At 38.8% G+C, this 8265-nt stretch overlaps 2 protein-coding genes across 3 annotated transcripts in view; both read right to left on the reverse strand.

Annotated features, from left to right (window-relative positions):
- LOC139129660 (oxysterols receptor LXR-alpha-like) overlaps positions 1-8243 on the reverse strand; it is a 42369-nt gene extending 34126 nt beyond the window's left edge. The window contains exon 1 of the mRNA XM_070695333.1: positions 7861-8243. The gene's annotated coding sequence lies outside the window, so the exon portion shown is untranslated. The remainder of the gene's footprint in view (positions 1-7860) is intronic.
- LOC139129659 (uncharacterized) overlaps positions 1-8265 on the reverse strand; it is a 152134-nt gene that overhangs the window by 44063 nt on the left and 99806 nt on the right. The gene's annotated exons all lie outside the window — the stretch shown is intronic.

An 8265-nucleotide genomic window follows, 5' to 3' on the forward strand; every position in this document is an offset into this window, starting at 1 on the left:
CCCACAAACATTTTTAGTGCAACATTTTTACCAATTTTTATGAATTTTTCTGTAATTTTTTGATAATTTTGGACCAAATGGACTTCACATTTCATTGGCTACAGTTTGTTATCAAAATTTTGACAAAAATCTGAAAAAAATTGACTGGAGTATATTTTCTAACGGTGACAAAAATTGATTTTGGCGCTGAATGGGTTTATACAATAATGAACAAGGGCCCATCTTTTGCTGTACACACTGTATCAACACACCTGAAGATTCTAGGAGCTCACAGTGGTTTGCTTTGAAGCATTGGCATTATGCGAAGTAGACATACATGTATTGTCTAAATTGAGGTGTTGCCAACACTGTCAGGTGTAATTAACAGCTAAGCAGTAATTCCAGTCGACCACAGAGAAATAAACTTTGCCAAAGTTGAAACATTGTCTTGCAGGAGGTCAGATGTAGTCAAAACACCTGAAAGCAAGTGATTAACCCTTTGCACCCTGACCCCCTGGTACTCTATGACGTCATCGGACATTTATGTCCGAGCTGGGTTCAAAGGGTTAAAGACTTGGACAATGCTTGGACAGATGTGGTGTTGATGTTTGACTACACCGCGTCTGCTAGACAATGTTTCAACTTTTGCAGAGTTGATTTTTTTTATGATCGACTCATGTTACCGCTTAGCTGTTAATTGCAACCGACAGTGTTGGCAATACCTAGATTTAGACAACATGTCTAGTTGATTCGTCTCATGCCAATGCTTCAAAAAAACCACTGTATGATCTAGGGCAGCAGGAAGCCAGCCAGGTGGCTCATCTTGACTAGCCCAGTAAGGAGAGCTATACGTAATATTGGTCAGACTAGTCTACAAGATACATGTATGTGTTTGTAACTCAACACTACTGCCTAGAGTCAGACCGAGGGTGTTAATATATGGCAAGAAATCGTTATTATTTGGATTTGAGATGCCATAAAATTGATGAAAAACTTTGTATCATCTAGTTTTTATTACATCCAATTTAACAATTGACTGCAATATGACATGATCTCTCTAACCCTTATCCTGCAAAGTTAAAATTTTCACCACATGATCAACTTACATGTATGTTGGTTAAAACTAATACACTACAGTATAACAAGTTTAATAAGAAATTTTATTTAACTTGCCGGTGACCTAAAAAAACAAAAACTGTGAAAAAATCATAAGATGTTCAACCTATCGTCACTGACAATTGACATGTACCGGTATTGGATATCTTTATAAGTACACACAGCATACATGTAAATTTTGCAAAGTCTGCATACCGTGTATGTTGATTGGACCTAAATTTGGAAAACTGCATACTTTAATTCAAGCACTATCGGGTAAATTAGTCTATTTTGGCTGCGTATGGGACACAAACACAGCTTGTCTTGCCAATGCTTGGGTAGTGGTACGCGCAAACTTATCAACTTGATACCACCGTTGGCTTGTAAATGGCAAAAGTACAAAGTTTATATATCATGTCAGTGTGCTTAACTTGTACAGGTATGTTAAAGCTCTATTGCTTTACTAACCTACATATGCATATGCATTTTTAATAGTTTTCAATTTGTACAACACCATTTTGTTCAAGGCCAGACATCACATCAAAATACCAGTACTTTTCAACTTGTCAACACAGCATGTGTTTGTGTACCGATACTGTCCATTGTTAGTGTTAATGACTGAATTTTAAATCCAGACAAGATTTCATTTGTCAACAGGAGGTAGTGTTTGTCTTCACTGGTTTGGTTTCTGGCCCTTGGTTTTCAACTCTCCAAAATTCAGTCTGATGGAATTTTGAGCTTTGATTGAACAAGGGCAATGTGCCAATGTTTCAACTCTATGTGGATGCACGCCGACTTCATGTTTCCCACTTAGGGGCAGTCTTCCCGTTATGGCTTGTTTACGCGCCTGTTGCAAGGTATCTCCGACTGCTCTTGTAGTGGAATTTCATGTTTTGCGCAACTTTAGTTTCAGTCCTTTTGATTGGTATTACCGGTAGTTTTGGTAATGGTAAACATCGAAACTCAAGGCGAAAGGTGCGATCTCAGTGCCGAATTTATTTTCGCATTTTGAGTTTTAGCACTTGTTGGCAGCACACTCGCTACCGGTACATGGTATGCATAAGCATTCGGTGTAGGTTGTGACTACATGTACCTGACTGGATTTACATAACTTGACATAGTTTTCACTTCTGTCCTTCTGCCGGACTTTTACCCTTCAGGCATCAAAGCCCAAGTTGCTCATACACTCAAAACTTTAGCGGGAATACTGCCAGTGAGGGGGCCTGCCAACAGCTGCTCCAGAAGGTTGTCTGTCATTGGTCCACTGAACTTGTTCGACAGGTGTGCAAATCTTACTACAAATGGCAAAACATCTTCAAAACAATGTGAAAATTGACATCAAGGTTAATGACTTAGAGGGCAAAGAGATAGGAGACAGCCGATTGAAGTTTGCATTTTAGGATATTGGCTAGCACAAACCATTGCTACTGCAGGTGACCAGAAACTGCTGGAGACAGAAAACTTGAAATCTAAACCAAGCACGTAAATAGGTAGAAACAAGTTTCATAAACACATGAAACATGGTATGTAGTTCTACCCTTGCACTAAGTTGCAGTATGAGGCATGGCACTTTTTTTGGTTGCACACACTGATTAGTGGGCAAGTAACAATGACAGTTTAAAATGATTTTGTAAATTTGGCATCCATACCAGAGTATTTTGTCGCGTGGACAAATTTTCGTCTTTAACCCGCGCTTTTTCTTACCTCATTTGCACATTTTTGACACTGATGTGTTCATTTGAACAAATTCATATCTCAACCCCAACATCTACCTGTACACCAAATACCGAGACGGTAGCTTTGGCGATATGGGAGCCTTTGTGTGTGACGGACATACATCCGCACATACCCACAAATATACAGACATACAGACGCCACTTAGAGTCATCATATAAGCTCTTTTTGGTATTATATATATAAAACCAAATATGAGCCAAAAAAATTGTGCTGCTCAGATAAACCGATCTACCCTACTTTTTACCTGCCAACCCTAGACGTTTTAGAGCTACGTAAAGACAGAAGAAAAAAAAGAAAGAAAGAACAAAAACATAAAATCACAGATTCTTTACCTCGCATTTGATTTTTGCTTGAACGAGGATGTCTTTTATGTTTTTATACTTTTATATGTACGATACATTTCTCTAGAAATGTTGTGGCCAGTGTTTGAGCGCCCTGAACCCCTGAAAAATGCATATTTAAAAATAAAAATATTTTGAAAAATATCCCTGCCTACCTACCAACCTTATTTTTGACAACCATGTTATCAGGACAGCAAAATTTATTTTTTAGCCCAAGTAATAAAATGGTTGGGTATCAATGATAGAATTCTGATGTCATTTAAAATCAACCCCATCCATTTTCAGATCACAGACAAATAAAAGAGATTCGCGGTTATGTGACCTTTACTGAGGTAACATTTTGCTTTCAAATATGGATGAAAAAAGAAATATTTCAGCATCAGTGATACATGTAAATCCAAGCCATGATCCTGGTTTCACATTACGAATGAAATATAAAGGTTTCTGGCACCACTGATGGCAACACAACCGTCATGTAATACAGTTATCCTCCATGGTAGCTTAGTTATACAGTCCTTTTCTCAGAATGATAATCAATTCTATTTTTGATATTTTCAACCGATCAATATGGCTTTTTTTGTGAGTGTAATTTCAGGAGTTGTTATATAAAACATCAAGGCATATTTTTTTGTATATCTGTGATGCAAGTGCGATGCTGTCATAAGAAGTCGCCCTACAAGATGTGACGCATCATTTATTTTCTGATTTCCCATTCAGTTTCAGTCACTGACGAATGCGTTCTCCAGTTTCTCCATTTTGTAAGAGAAAAGGAACAGGGCTGCTAAATACCACTGACTGTGGAAAATTGATCCCACGGTGGTGTCAGTTTTTTCCATGACTGAAATGAGATTGGTGTTGGCCTCATCATCGGGAAGTTGTTGTACAGGATTTTGCTTTTTGTGATTGTTCTATTTGAAATATGAACACTGCATATTATATTGCCAATGAAACCAAGCTGATGTCTTCATATTGATTTTCAAAATATCGCATATATCACTAGTTATCTGTGTAACGTGACACAGGTGATTGAGATCAGGTAATAGTTTCAACCCAGCTTCTGAATTCAGACTACACCGATATGGTACCTGGTTGGTTAATGATGAGACTGAGGTTCTATGGAGTTGGTGTACATTCTCAAAGGTACAAGGTAACATTCTTTGCTAACCCTAGTCTATCCCTAAAAGCTATTACCATATATATATATATATATATATATATATATATATATATATATATATATATATATATATATATATATATATATATATATATATATATATATATATATATCAGGGCTGTCAATGTTTTTCAGAATAGAAGGGTACAAGTGAAAGAACAGGAGGGTACAGCCTTGTGCGGGGCGTGCGCACAAGCGCACGCGGGGGGAGGCCAGGAGGGGGGTGTCCCCCCTCCTGAAGCTGAAGCTTTTCTAATTATTCATCTTCAATTGGTGGCCTGTTGTGGCACTTTTGAGGGCAATTTACTGTCAAGTTTATATTAACTGAAGTATAAAAAGTAACATGAAATTGAATCTTGTGAAATAAATTATGGAAGACAAACAGAAGTAATACAGTGTTCATATGTTTATTGATACACCATGTTATTACTATTTGCCTACAAATTGTGTTGAATTACAACCTGCTTAATAAAGATCATAATCTGAACCATAATCAGAATCACTGGAGTACTCGTCTAAGCCCAAGGCTTGTATGGCAGTACCAGCTGACAATACCTAAAGATTGTGTGATTCTCAGGCTGATGAAACAGTACATGTAGCTTCAGAAACTACAACTGCAAAAACTATTTCTTAAGAAACAACATCTGCAGAAAGTAATTCAATAATTGTAATACGTTCCCATTCAAAAACAGCTAAACGTATTAGAATTTTAAAAAATCTTGTCCCCACTGCAAAGCTGATGTCATAACGTCACGACGAAAAATTCCGATCTGCGTCTGGTTGATACTGCTGTAATTTTATTTTATCTGTGTCAAGACCTCTCCTCAGAGTTACCGGCTATGAATTTCCAGTGTGAAAATATACTAATGTAAATACGAGACCATTACCAGAGACATTTGAGTAGACGCTACGTCATACAAACAATTACAATACTCAAGTTTACATCCGCTAATGAATTTGCGTGGCTTCATCGTCCGTCGGCCTCTCAATCGACAAGATTGAGAGTATGTTGATTTATTTACGTAGTAAATCCTTGCGCGTGAAAAGTTAACGATCAAATATTTTCTCCTGATGACTATCATAGTATCTATTCTGATATCCCTCACAGTAGTCAGAGTTTTGTCGAAACCCACGCCTGCCAAGTGGGTAGGCTCACTACATGCATGTTATATCCATATTCAAAACATGGTTTACCGCCGCACGTACATGTAAGATACCGCGAAAGTATATAGTCAAGCCTAGCTAAATTTTGTGATTGCCCTAAACATTAAAAAATGTTGGTCTTGGTAAATGATTTTGAAGGATCGGAATACCGATATTTGCTTTTGAGGAAAGATTTCGGATGTCGGAAAATATTTATCAAACTTCAATACTCGGGCCTTCGAAACAACCACAGTACACAGCATGTACTACCGTATGAATACATTTCATAGAACGGCGGCTTGGTGCAAACAAATTCAGTGGTAGTCAAAACTCACTAAAAATTATGTCAATCCCCACAAAGTTTGTTTTGCGTTGAGTAAACGATTCTTACTCATTGTAAAGAGTGTTCACGATCTGCAAACGGGAAAACAAATCAAAAATTCCAGTCGCTAAATACACGTAATGCTATGGCACTTTGCTCAGACGCGGCGTGAAATCTACATTGCATGCTATACCAATGATGGATTGAAACCCCGATCACTGAAATTCCTCAGGAAAATAAAATGATACAAATATTGACATTACTTTTATATCCAGAGCTAGTGTAAGCCTCTTGGGGTCTTTTTGGACCCATAAATCCAACGTGGCTGTCGACTTTCGTAGCCATATCGATTGTGTACGTCCGAAAACCAATCAGAACCTCTAAAGCTTTTGACAGTACCGATTGAAACCAATCAGAAATGTAGCACAGCGCAGCCAACGGTAGAATTTGGACAGGAAAGAATTCATAACGTGTGTAAAGATCATTATTGCAGGCCTTGAATAGGGAAAACAGGCGGCGGCAAGACCTGTGTCAGACGGCGATTTGCCGCCGTGACCGGCTATAATTGACAGCCCTGATATATATATATATATATATATATATATATATATATATATATATATATATATATATATATATATATATATATATATATATATATATATATATATATATATATATATATATATATATATATATATATATATTATGAGGTTATTACGAAAATACCGCGAAGGATGCACGAGGACATTGGCGCAGCGTATCGCCCGACGCGAAGCGGAGGGCGATGCGTGGCGCCAATGTCCGAGTGCATCCTTTGCGGTATTTTCGTGATAACCTTATTATTATACATCTTACATTTGTGAGTGGGGCATCAAAATGTCAGAGTAGTGACAGTTTTCGTGCAATGTCAACAATTTTCCTGTCGATCGATTTTATGGCGCTAGTGTGGAACGCTATCTCGGACGCGCTTCTGCAAGTTTTGGAGTGTGTGCACTACACACGGACGTACAGAGCGCGCGCGAGACTTGTTCTGGCACTCGTCCAATGGGTCCCTTGAAACCGTTCTACAGTGAACGCGCAGATACAGCCGCAGGGAATGGGGTGCCTTGAAACCGTACGTGTTACGGAACGGGCGTTCCGTACGGCTTTTTTAGCGCACGCAAAATTCTATTGTTCTCGATGGTAGATGTATAATAATATATATATTTAAACAGACCACGGTCCCCCTGTCACCAGTCTGGCGACGATGGGCTTTCTGTTGGCCCCAGACTGGTGATACAGGGACTGTGACCTGACAGACAGACAGACAGACAGTGGAAACTGCAACCCCTTTAGCTGCTTTTACCATATTTACATATGGCAACCGGAAGCTCACAAACAAAACTAAATAAACAAACAAACAAACAAAACTAATAAACAAACAAACAAACAAAACACGCCATTGGATCCACATTCAGGCTGTGTCAGTGGGTACGGATAGATGTTGCTACGAAAACGAGCCCTGCCACTCCTTGACATGTTCTTTTGGGAGTGGGGCCACTCCAATGACCAAGTTACCAAAGTGGCAAAGGCTATGGATTCGCAGCAAGGATAGATGTACAATGTTAACTTCATCGTGCATAGAGGGAATGAGCGACCTGAAACAGTTGACTCATACAAACACAAATTTCGTTACGACAACAAAAATAGATTGGAAACTACAACGATTAGCACCCATCTATATAAACACTTCCGAACACTTCCGATTGTCTACTTTAACGGGAGTGTTAGGCCATCGACGCCCTGGTTGTGGGTCACGAGTTATCATCACAAACGCGTAAACGCGGTATGTTTTGTACAGCTCGCAGCGGCACTGGATACGTACCGGAAACAAGACGAACCAAAGCAACCAACAGCTGTCATGACAGATCATACCGACGGTAAAAACAGGATTGTTGGCCAAAAACAGACCTCAAAGCGTTCAAAGGGAGATTGAGATTTTCAAATCAGGTCACAACTTTCGTACACGACCGTGTTTTGACCGGAGTGACGAAGTAGCCGTGAAAATGTGGTCTCTCACTCACCTTTGATGTACATTAGAAAACTTCCCTGAAGAACATGATCTCCTTGTAGCAGCTCCGGTCTTTCCGTTGTCCGCTGACAATCTATATTTGACTAGTTTAACCCAAACTTGACAAGCTACACTAAGAAATTTGCCACACTATGCAGGAGTCGTGACTGATACAACATGGATTCTCGATAAAAAAATACAACGAACATTAACCTTTTGGAATGAACCATTAATCAGTGGGTTAGTCTGATTCAGTTGTACAAAAATGCCGAAATATTGTAATGCCTTGATGAATTTAGAGAACATTAAATTTTAGGTATATTTGGAGCTGTGTGCTATCAAATCACGAATGCCGTGAAATCTGGCGATTCAGCCTGCCAGCTTGGCCTCTGGTAACGTCTGAAAAATATTTATTTCG

The sequence above is a fragment of the Ptychodera flava genome, chromosome 3 (genome assembly GCF_041260155.1).
Source record: "Ptychodera flava strain L36383 chromosome 3, AS_Pfla_20210202, whole genome shotgun sequence".
In the NCBI taxonomy this organism is placed as follows: Eukaryota; Metazoa; Hemichordata; class Enteropneusta; family Ptychoderidae; genus Ptychodera; species Ptychodera flava.